At 39.5% G+C, this 12,033-nt stretch overlaps 1 protein-coding gene and 1 pseudogene across 2 annotated transcripts in view; one reads left to right on the top strand and one right to left on the bottom strand.

Annotated features, from left to right (window-relative positions):
• The window catches only part of CLINT1 (clathrin interactor 1), a 60,419-nt gene that overhangs the window by 36,303 nt on the left and 12,083 nt on the right, over nt 1–12,033 (bottom strand). The window lies entirely within an intron of this gene.
• On the top strand, nt 1,289–7,178 carry LOC123938331 (annotated as a pseudogene).

The following is a 12,033-nucleotide window of genomic DNA, read 5'->3' as shown; positions in this document are numbered from 1 at the left end:
TTTTCGTAATCTGCTTCATCTTTTATGGCTGTTTTGTAGAAAAGCAAAATAATATGTATATTAACTGACCAATAATTTATTAGAAGTTAATAAGGCCTGAATTCTGTCTCAGGTCCCTAGACAAATCAACCCTTTGGGTCTCAAAGTTCCTCATCTCAGAGATAGTTCTCACATATAAGAGATGAAATGGTCAGTGTACCTACCATTCAGCACACATGGTTATATTTCTGCCAGTATGTATTATTTTGGGTTTGAAGATATTATTTACGGGGCCCCTTAGAGTAAACTAGACTAAGTCTATTACTTACCCACATCTCATTCATTGCTGCAGAACTTTACAGTCACAGTAACTAGCAGCCTACCTGGCCCACAGTGTAGACATTGAAATGGAAGATTTTAAGGACATAAGTGTATAGCAAGGCAAAAACAATCCTATTATTAAGAAGTGGCCAAAGGCCTGGAAATGAGTATTACTAAGAGAAAGGACACGTACCTATTACTACAAGCGCCAGCACAGAACTGCTACTTTACACTCAAGAGAATTTATATTTTGAAGTTCACTCTCCTTATTAATCCTGTGGTACCACCAACTGTGAGCTATGGTTTTATTTTACATAAAGCAGTAATTTCTCCTTTAGTGGTAATCTGACATCAGCTGATAAAGTCTTTAACTTTTTGGGGATTCACTAAACTCATTCTTATCTACTACTGGAACTGAACATCCCAAAGCAAATTATACAAAAAACAAAGACTTTTAAGCTATTATAGTAAGAAGGGAAATTATCTAGCATAAGGTTTTATGTCTATAATTCAGGAATATAAGAAATTACAGAATTCTGAGCTTTCAAAATGCCAAAATACGGTTGTATAATTCACTCCACGAGGTGGCTGGTTGAACAAAGCATTTAAGGGCCCAAGAGCACAAATCATTAAACTAGGAAATGTCTGGTTGTTCATGGGTCTGGATCGACATATAGAAGCCCTTCTACTCTCCCTCCAGCACAGGTACTGCTGCTACCATGAGTTGGCAGCAGATGACAGGCTTACAAAAAAGCTGTCCCAACCATTCTCTAGTTAGTCCCATGATTTTTTTTTTTTTTAAAGATTTTATTTATTTATTTGACAGAGATCACAAGTAGGCAGAGAGGCAGGCAGAGAGAGAGGAGGAAACAGGCTCCCCGCAGAGCAGAGAGCCCGATGCGGGGCTCGATCCCAGGACCCTGGGACCATGACCCGGGCCGAAGGCAGAGGCTTTATCCCACTGAGCCACCCAGGCGCCCCTAGTCCCATGATGTTAAAGAGTTACTTTTCGGAGAGGCATCTGGTGGCAGTAAGATTTTGGGGAGGCGATGTTCTATTGGTGGCAAAAGAAAAGAAGGTGTTAAGTGGTTCGGGAAAGCAGGATAAAAAGCTGCTTCCAAAATGTGGCAGCAATGGTACTTGGAACAATACAGCAATGGAACAGGCAGAGGCTGCCATACTAGAAAATATTTTCTTCTCCCTGCCATAGAGAAAGAGCTCTCATTACCCAAAAATGGTGAACACTAACCACTATCAACTATATAAAAACAAATGTTCATGTAGACAAAACCTAAAAGGAAAAAAACCATGAAAAACAGTGTTAAGGGACACATTTGTTTAAAACTGTATTTACATAGTGAAAAACTTAATCTCTCTTAAGGAAAAGAAAAACAGCATTCCTATATAAAACCTCTCTCTTCATTTGCTAGGGCATTGTCCCATGGCTGAGCTGATTTAATTCTGCTGAGGATCAGTTTCCACTCTTCTGGCTCAGCAGCCTACATGTTCTATCAGTGCCCTGTCTGCACACATAAAAGCCTTTGAAGACAGTTCTGGATGAAGGACCAGAAGGGAAGGGTGTCATGTGTTATCTTTTGGCTAGTTGAACAGTGCTGGACACTATTTCCTAGGAATGCCAGCCCCCACCCAAATCCAGCCCCAAGTCCATTGGGCTTCTTCTTTTTAACTGTCTATCTCTGCAACTTTTAAGATTTCCATTTTTATTTTCTTCTAAAACAGTACTCTAGTATCTGGTAAAAACATGATAAGGTTTGGGCGATGTTATGTAAAACAAAGGCAATTTTATTACTATAGCACTTCTCAGAGACTATAATTCTAAACTGCACTGAGAGTCTCCAAGAGGGGACTACACTAAACATTTCTAAAACTTTGGGTGTAACATATCTTCTTCCTGGAGCATTTTCTAAGTGTCCCCCAAACCCCACTATTTTAAAAACTGCCCTTTATATTAGACTTCCAAAACTGTCTATACCTTTCCTCTTACCACTTGTTTTTAGTATCTGTTAGTTCTTATTTTTTCTTAAGGGATAGCTTTTCCTTTAACCTTTCATTTTTATGTTCTTAAATTCCTATCTGATGGCTGACTTTCAGCCTTTTATCTTGCTTTACATCTCACTTATTTTTAATCAAACCTCTTGACTTATCTTTACTGTTGATTTCAGTTTCCTATTTTGTTTAAGTCTCATCAGTTTTACTGTTTATGCCCCTTTTTTCCCCATTGGGTTTTAAAAACCTTTTAAACTTTATTCCATCCCTTCAAAGTTTTCTATTTTTAGCTTTAAGTGTTAACTTCTTAATCCTCTTTAATAACCCTATATTAAACATCTTTCCTTTTTCTTCCTGCATGTTTGGCTTCTTTTATGGTATTTTATAACGCACTGTTGAACTAACAGAAACAGGGCAAAGAGCTCAAGAAGAGAGGGATTGCCTCTTTTCACAGCCCTTACCCTCACAGACTGCTATTTTTATGGGCACCCTGATCAGGGGTAACATTCTTCACAAGGATTGATGAAATACATACATGAGATACTCAAAAAGAAATTAGCTTTATCAAGTCCCAAGGGTGAAAAAATTATTATTCTTATGCATTAGAGCTGCTTTTTAAAAATACTAGTTTCCACGTATTTGAAAAGGGGCCAACATGAAGGCAGTTTCATTATTTCTCATCCTGAAAAATGATCTGAGGGCACGTCATAAAGTTGGGTAGACTCCATGCAATTCTTGGATGTTTGGAGTCATCTCTGGGAGTCTTTGCTCGTGCTGCATTAAAAATACAGACATGCCAGGGGCAGAGGTGCCTCAGTCAGTTAAGCACTTGCTCAGGTCCTGATCTCAAAGTCCTGGGATTGAGTCCTGCATCAGGATCTCTGCTAAGTGGGGAGTCTGCTTCTCCCTCTCACTCTCTCTCTCAAATAAATTCTTTAAAAAAAAAAAAAAAAAAAAAAAAAAAAAAAAGGCAGGAACCCAGGGGCGGGACGGGTGCGTTTGGGTGGCTCAGTCAAACGTCTGCTTTCAGATCAGGTCCTGATCTCAGGGTCCTGGGATTAAGGCCCACTTTGGGCTCCCTGCTCAGCTGGGGAATCTGCTACTCCCTTTTCCTCCTCCTGCTTTTGTGTGTGCTCTTTCTCTCTCTCTCTCAAATAAATACAAGAGCCACTGAACAATCCCTCCATTTTGGGTATATTCTCTATTTATTCATCTTTCAAACGGTGACCAGATTCAGTTTTCCAACATTTAATGTTGGTCAGGTTGGCCCATCACTAATTCATAGCCACCTTCCCCAAACATTTTCCTCTTCATGAATCAATGGACAGTAACATCCACAGTTATGACTTCAACCTTATAACTTATTACTTCCCTCCCCTCTTCCCATCCATCATCAAATCCATTCCCTGGCCGTTTCTCCTGTAGTCTGTAAGTATCTCTAATATATCCATCTACTTCTCCCTACCTACACTGCCACTACCTTAGACTGGGGGTCCCAACCATTTCTTACCCAGATTATTGTCAACAATATTGTAACTAAAGTCTGCTTCTCCTCTATCTCCCACCATGCTATGGCCAAAGCAAACTCTTCCTGAAATACCAATCCTATCTATGCCCCCATTTTAAATCCTATGAAATCTTCCTTACTACCTTCAAGATGAAGTCCAAATTCCTTAACATGACAAAGGTCCTTGGTATGAGGTATCAGTTTACTTTTTTAGTCCCATCACTGTCATTCTCACCTCTAGACCCTTGTACAAGCTGTTCCCTCTGTCTGAAAGCCCTCTGCCTGTCCATCCCTGCCCCTGGCCTCACTTCACCTTACCATCAGGTTTTAGTTTAAATGTCATTTCCTCCAAGGAGTCTTCCTTTAACTCTGGAGATCTGCCTATATGCACTTCAAAGCACCCTGTTCTTTATCCTGACCTAAAACTAAAACTAGTGTACTATAACAGACAGGTGTATTTTCTTGTCTTTCTCCCCTTCTGGACTGAAAACATCCAGAAGACACAAACTGTCTTTCTCACTTAAAGATCCCCAGTGCCTTTAACAGGCTTAGTGATAGCAGATATCTAATAAATATTTATTGAGTAATTGAACAAATAGCTTAAACAGGTTCTTTCCTCTGACTAAAAAAGTCCTGGTGATCAGGAACTGCTTGATCTGGCCTCAAACTACCTGTCTAGCCTTTCCTCCCATTACTTCTGTTTGACTTCCTTTATGGGATAATTATACTTTATTACCATCTGAAATTTAAATTAAATTTAAATTTCTATGAAATAAACATTACATTTATAGCCCTTATGAATATAGTGTCCTGTACAATAGCTATGTATGAACTTAATCTTAATTCCCCCTTTAAACGTTGTAAGCTTTTTTGGAAACAAGTACAGTTGATTTTCTTATTTGAGGATTCTGTATTTGAGTTTGCTCACTAAAATGTTTTTTTAACACTAAAATCAATATTCACAGCACTTTCACGGTCATTTGTGAAGATGTGCAGAGCAGTGAAAAATTTGAGTCATCTGTTGTGCATATTCCCAGATAAGGTCAGAAAGGTTATGCTCTGCCTTATTGTTTTAGTTCTCATCTGTAAAGAAGTGCCCTTTCCCAGTCTACGCAATGACATGATTTTTCACATCTTTGTGGTTTTTTGGTGATTTCACTGTTTAATGACCTTCAAGCCTGGTGTCAAGGTGCCGTCTATAGAGTTCTAAGTGTTAAGAAGGCTACAATGTGCCTTACAAAGAAAATGCCTATGTCAGTAAGCTTTGTTCAGGCATGAGTGTTGTTGGCCCCCTGCTCAGTGTCACTGAATCAACAATGTATATGATAAATGTGTTCATATAGAAATTGACACAATGGGGCACCTGGGTGGCTCAGTGGGTTAAAGCCTCTGCCTTCGGCTCAGGTCATGATCCCAGGGTCCTGGGATCGAGCCCTGCATTGGGTTCTCTGCTCAGCAGAGAGCCTGCTTCCTTCTCTCTCTGCCTGCCTCTTTGCCTACTTGTGATCTCTGTCTCTGTCAAAAAATAAGTAAATAAAATCTTTAAGAAAAAAAAAAAAGAAATTGACACAAAACATGGCTATGCATTGATGGGATGATGAAAATGTGCACAGAGGTGCACAGAAACCTAACGCAGGAACAAAGGTTCAGTATTTGCTAATTCAGTCTTTGTGGTGACTCTGGAGAACCTGAGCACCTCAAACAAGAAGAAATTACTGTCCCACATATTATGCATTCTTATTTCCCTCTCAGTATCTAACCATGAATGCCTCACATAAAATGGATATTTAATAACTGACCAGTGAATACATGAGCAGAATCCATAATCTCTTGGTAACAGGGGAATGTAAAACAAAGAAACTGAGAGTAAGACATGAATAGAGGGGGCTAAAATAAATATCCTCTAACCAACAAATATACAGAGAATGACATGAGAAATATTACCTTCATGAATTTTTTTGGGTGGAGGGAACCTGGCCAGCTCAGGCAGTAGAGCATGTGACCCCTGATTTCAAGAGTCTTGAGTTCAAGCCCCAAGATGGGCATGGAGCCTACTTAAAATAAAAGGGGAAAAGAAAAAAAAAAAGGACCCCAGAAACCCTGAGCAGCCCCACTGCCGCTGCCGGCCTAGTTACCATCACACCTCAGGAGGAGCCGCAGCTGGCGCAGCCCGCTCCACTCACCATCACCACAAACAAGAGCAGCAAGACTAAGACCCAGCAGCCGCCGGCTAACCCTGCCCTCAGCGCCGCAGACACCAAGTCCAGCACCACAGGCAGTGGCGCAGTCCGCAGCGCCTGCCAGCGGGGACAAGAAGGTCATGGCAAGGAAGGTTTTGGGAACAGTGAAATGGTTCAGTGTAAGAAACGGATATGGTTTTGTCAACAAGAATGACACCAAGGAAGATGTATTTGTACACCAGCCTGCCATAAAGAAAAAGCACCCCAGGAAGTACCTTCACAGTGTAGGAGATGGAGAGACTGCGCAGTTGGATGTTGTTGAAGGAGAAAAGGGTGTGGAGGCAGCAAATGTTGACAGGCCCTGGTGGAGTTCCAGTGCAAGGCAGTAAATATGAAGCAGACCGTAACCATTATAGATGCTATCCACGTCGCAGGGGTCTTCCATGCAATTACCGGCAGAATTACCAGAATAGTGAGAGTGGAGAAAAGAACGAGGGATTGGAAAGTGCTCCCGAAGGCCAGGCCCAACAGGGCCGGCCCAACCACATGCGACGGTTCCCACCTTACTACATGCAGAGACCCTATGGGCGTCAACCACAGTATGCCAACCCTCCCATGCAGGGAGAAGTGATGGAAGATGCTGACAACTAGGGTGCAGGAGAACAAGGTAGACCAGTAAGACAGAATATGTATCAGGCTTATAGACGACAATTCTGCAGGGCTCCTCCTCTCCAAAGACAACCTAGAGAGGATGGTAACGAGGAAGGTAAGAAAAATCAAGATGAGGGGCGCCTGGGTGGCTCAGTGGTTTAGGCCACTGCTTTCGGCTCGGGTCATGATCTCAGGGTCCTGGGATCGAGTCCCGCATTGGGCTCTCTGCTCGGCAGGGAGCCTGTTTCCCTCTCACTCTCTCTGCTTGCCTCTCTGCCTACTTGTGATCTCTCTCTGTCAAATAAATAAATAAAATCTTTAAAAAAAAAAAAAAAAAAAAAAAAAAGAAAAATCAAGATGAGACCCAGGGTCAGCAGCCACCTCAACATCGGTACTGCTGCACCTTCAACTACAGTCGCAGATGCCCAGAAAACCCTAAACCACAAGATGGCAAAGAAACAAAAGCAGCTGATCCACCAGCTGAGAATTCGTCTGCTCCGGAGGCTTTTTACTCCCATTACTCGCGGGGCTGAGTAAATGCTGGCTCACTATCTCTACCATCATCCGGTTCAGTCATCCAACACGAAGAAATGAAGATGGAATTCCAGCAATGAGAAATGAACAAAAGACTGGAGCTGAAGACCTTAAGTGCATGCTTTTTGCCCAGATAAACTGACCAGATAAACAGAGCTATCTGCATTCTCTATGCAGCATGGGGTTTTTATTATTTTTACCTAAAGACATCTCTTTTTGGTAATGACAAACGTGTTTAAAAAAAAAAAAAAAAAGCCTGGTTTTTTTCAATACACCTTTAAAGATTTTTAAATTGTTTCGTATCTGGTCAAGTAGAGATTTTTAAGAACCTCATTTTTAATTTGCAATGAAAGTTTACAACTTGATTTTTTCAAAAAAGTCAATAAACGGCAAGCACCCATTAATAAAGGTCTTAAATAATAAGTTAAAAGGGGGGGGGTGAAGGCTCTCCTGTTTCAGTCTGAGGTCTTTTGAAGGCACGGCCAGAAAGACTTGTTAATTTGCTGTATCCCTAAAACTGGCTTACTGACCCCTAACAAAAACTAAGTTAAGACACACACTGGCACAAGAATTCTATGTCCACAGAAACCTGTGAAGAGCTAAACACCAAAATCTAAAGTTAAAAAATACTTCAAAACCTTTAAACCTCCTACTCCTGCTGTCAACTATGGATTAAGGAGCCATCATAGGTTTCCCCTCTACAGAGGCTTAATTCTTATACAAGCAGCTCTCACTTTGCATGGCACCTTGTTAACTGAAACTTGGACATACTAGTACTATGCCTTTGCTTTACACTGTTACTGCAGAAGAGCTGTGCAAAGGACTCTGCACAGCAATAACTCTTGTGTATTCCTTCCCAAATAAGGCAAATAGCACAAGCAACTGAGCACATCTCATTGCCCACTTCACATTTTATTCCATAAGAGGGCCTGATTTACCAGTTTTTAAACACTTACTTAACTCTATGGGCCAGGCAATGTTCTAAGCCCTTTATAAACAATTCATCTAATCTATCAACTTTATGAGGCAATTACTATTACTATTCCCATTTTACGGATGAGGAAACTGAGACACAAAGAGGTTAAATATCTTGCTCAAGGTCATACAACCGTTAAGTGGTATGCTTAGGATTTCAACTTAGTCTGAATCCAGAGATAAAAGTTTAGGGCTTTTGCTCCTAACTGCTTATGTTATAACCACAATTTTAACCACTGCCCCCTTTCTATTTGTCCCCCTTCTGATCTATTATCCAACTGAGTAGCAAGAGTAGTTATACCAGTGGAATCATTTCACTCTCTTACTGAAATTCCTCACCAGCTTCTTATTACATTTACAATAAATCCAAGCTCCATGCAATGACCAAACATTCCCTGACACTACCTTCCTCCATGTTCTTTCATACTGTTCTCTTTCTCACCAGCTCTTTCACCACGTTGCTTATTCCATAGTATCTGCTCTCTAGGAACTTCCTTCCTCTACTCTCATTAAACATCATTTAAGTCTTAACATAAACCCCACGTCCTCAGAAAGGCTTTCTTCTCCTATTCTATTTAAAATAGTCCCATTCATCATTTTCTATGTTAGCCCCTTCACTTCACACTTAAAAATATTTTCTTTACTTCTTTTTTATTTATCTCTTCCTACCAAGACTTACTTACAAGTACACTTCAAATATCTGAAACAGTTCTAAATGATCAATAAATATTAATGAAATGAATAAACCAGGTCATCCTGTGGCTTTTTGCAATCAATATAAAACCCCATTCTCTGTCATATGGGTATCTGACATGAGAAGCATACCTACAATTTTAGCTTTCTTATCAGAGATTATATAAACATTGAGAATATACTTTAATTCATTCACTAAAAGATTATCATCATGTATCCTAAAAAACTCTGAAAAATGTTATCAGTCTAAAAGGAATGTGAATGTGTTATTTTCAAATTACTCCTTATAAATCCCAACATGACCAAAGAGATATTATCTGCGTTAAAATCAAACAGTGATGTTGTATCTCCATCAAATTTCTCAGACTCTTACTCTTAATGGGCAACTTACTTGTATTTATTTTATTTTTTTAAGGATTATTTAATAAAGATTTTGGGGTGCCTGGGTGGCTCAGTGGGTTAAAGCTTCTGCCTTCCGCTCAGGTCATGATCCCAGGGTCCTGGCATGGAGCCCCAGTTGGGCTCTGCTCAGCAGGGAGCCTGCTTCCTCCTCTCTACTTGTGATCTCTGTCAAGTAAATAAATAAATAAATCTTAAAAAAAAAAAAAGTTTAAACAAGATTTTGTTTATTTATTTGACAGAGAGAGAGAGACAGCGAGAGAGGTTTGGAACACAAACAGGGGGAGTGGGAGAGGGAGAAGAAGGCTCCCGCTGGGCAGGGAGCCCAATGTGGGACTCCGCTCCCAGGACCCTGGGATCATGACCTGAGCTGAAGGCAGACACTTAACTACTGAGCCACCCAGGAGCCCTGTTTCATTTAAAACTGTGTAATTTCGCTGTTTTTTAATATACATACATGATTTTTTTTAACTGTTGGAAAAATGCCACTCTCCACATATAACCAATTTTCCCCAATTTAAGTCAAAAGGAGTTCATATTCAAATGAATTATGTATTTGGTTTGCAGATAAAGTAAGCATAAATCTAAACTTAAGATACATATCCAAAGATATATATCTATAGAAAATCAATCCTCAATACTTAATTCTACAAAAGTCCCATAGGTATTTTTACACTTGTTTGCTAAATGAAGTGTCAGCATCCAGCTTCTAATTAGAATAGTGCTGTCATAATTGATACTTAAATTACTCAGTAATCAGTTGCCAGCATAAACAATTCAAAAACTGAACAAGAGTTATATTATGACAGAAGTATATGAATTATAGGTAGGTGGCTGTAACAGGAAATACCACTGGAAGAATACATTTTATAGAAGCATTTTATTGACATAATTATATTATCTACAATACATATACTTGTAAAGCACGTGTTTTGATTGTTTTTTTTTTTATACTAAACTGATCTGTAGAAAGCAAATTACAATGCTAGAAGTGGAAAAGCAGGGAGAGAACAGCAATGGAGCAGGCTTCACATAGCTTATTCTCTTAAAGTTTAAAAATATGAAAACAAAACCTTAATTATCCAGAAGAAAATCACCACTGTACTTCTCCCACGTGCCAACTCTTTGTACTTACAGTAGGTGTTTCTACATACTAAGAAATTCTAACACCTTAATTGTGACAAATATCTCTCTATATATAACCTACCCTGTCATTTGTATTTAAATAAAATAAAATAAAATAAAATAAGAAATAAATTAAAAATCTGCCTCAGCACTAAAAGTAACCAAGACCAGGGGTCCTTGGAGAAATGACTGACTTCAGGGCCGAAGTAGTAAAAGTACAGGATAAGTTTGAAACATCTTATCCAGAAAGTGAGAAAGTGCCCAAAAAACAAAATGAAAATAAAACCAAACAAAACACACACTAAAAAGACAAAGGCCTGCTTTACAAGGCTTCCACTGGCCAAAACTGTGACAACTTGAATGCTGAAATAAATGACAGTATGGAATTACAACCCACTGAATAAAATGATGAGGGAGGGATGGAGGGGAGGAGGGGGAGTAATGAAAGCTCTTCTGTATGGTACACTGATAAATACATACAAGGATGAAATGTGGGGGAAGGTGGGGCACCTGGGTGGCTCAGTGGGTTAAAGCCTCTGCCTTCCGCTCAGGTCATGATCCCGGGGTCCTGGGATCGAGCCCCACATCGGGCTCTCTGCTCCTCGGGGAGCCTGCTTCCTCCTCTCTCTGCCTGCCTCTCTGCCTAGTTGTGATTTCTCTCTGTCAAATAAATAAAATATTAAAAAAAAAAAAAAAGAAATGTGGGGAAAGGTAATAGAAGGGGGTGAGTCACCAACTGTAACCATCACAATGAAGACTAGTTGAAGCAAGAAGCATCAGCAGATGCTAACTCTAGGGGGGAGTTTGATGAGAAGAGATCTTAGACTATCTCCCCACAGACGGCTTATTTCTTATTACGATGAGAACAGTTAACTACACAGTGAAGAAACCAGACAACACCTTGACTTAGTGCTCAAAATTAACAAGAGCATACAGAACTTGTGTTCCTCCTGAAAAGGACATGCTATTAATGTGCTATCCCAGCTCAGAATACATACAACATCAGCTAACCTCAAATTGAGGAATAACCTTAAGTACAGAAATAAAATAACTGGCTTACAATCTTCAAAAATGCCAATGTTATGAGAGGCAAAGAAAAGTTAAGGAACTCCTCATTAAAGGAGACTAAAGAGTCATGACAAATACATGATTCTGGACAGAAGCCTACCCTGGAATGAGATGACTTAACACTGGAATACAGACTACAGAGAGAGAAAATTATTGTTTCAATGTTAAATTTCTTGAAGCTGATACCCATACTATGGTTATGTAGAATGATCTCTGTTCTTAGGAAATGCAACTGAAGTTCTGAGGCAAAGGTGGTATGTAACCTACTTTTAAAAATGTATCAGAAATGTGTGTGTGTGTGTGTGTGTGTGTGTGTGTGTGTGTGTGTGTGTGTGTATAGATGAAGTGGAAGAGGAAGAAGAGAATGTAAAGCAAATACGGCAAAAATCTTAAAAATCGGTGAATTAGGATAAGGATTACAGGTGTTTCCTTTACTATTCTTAGAATTTTAATTTCAGAATAAAACATTATTTAAAACTTTGCCTAATTGCATAATATTGTGAATGTATTAAATGCCACTGAATTTAGCACTTTAAAATGGTTAATGCTATGTGATTCTTACCTCAGTATTTTTTTTTTTTTTAATTTGTTTCT

The sequence above is a fragment of the Meles meles genome, chromosome 3, assembly GCF_922984935.1.
Source record: "Meles meles chromosome 3, mMelMel3.1 paternal haplotype, whole genome shotgun sequence".
Classification (NCBI taxonomy): domain Eukaryota; kingdom Metazoa; phylum Chordata; class Mammalia; order Carnivora; family Mustelidae; genus Meles; species Meles meles.
Note: the sequence above shows the minus strand (reverse complement) of the source record. Positions and strands in the feature narration are given on the sequence as shown.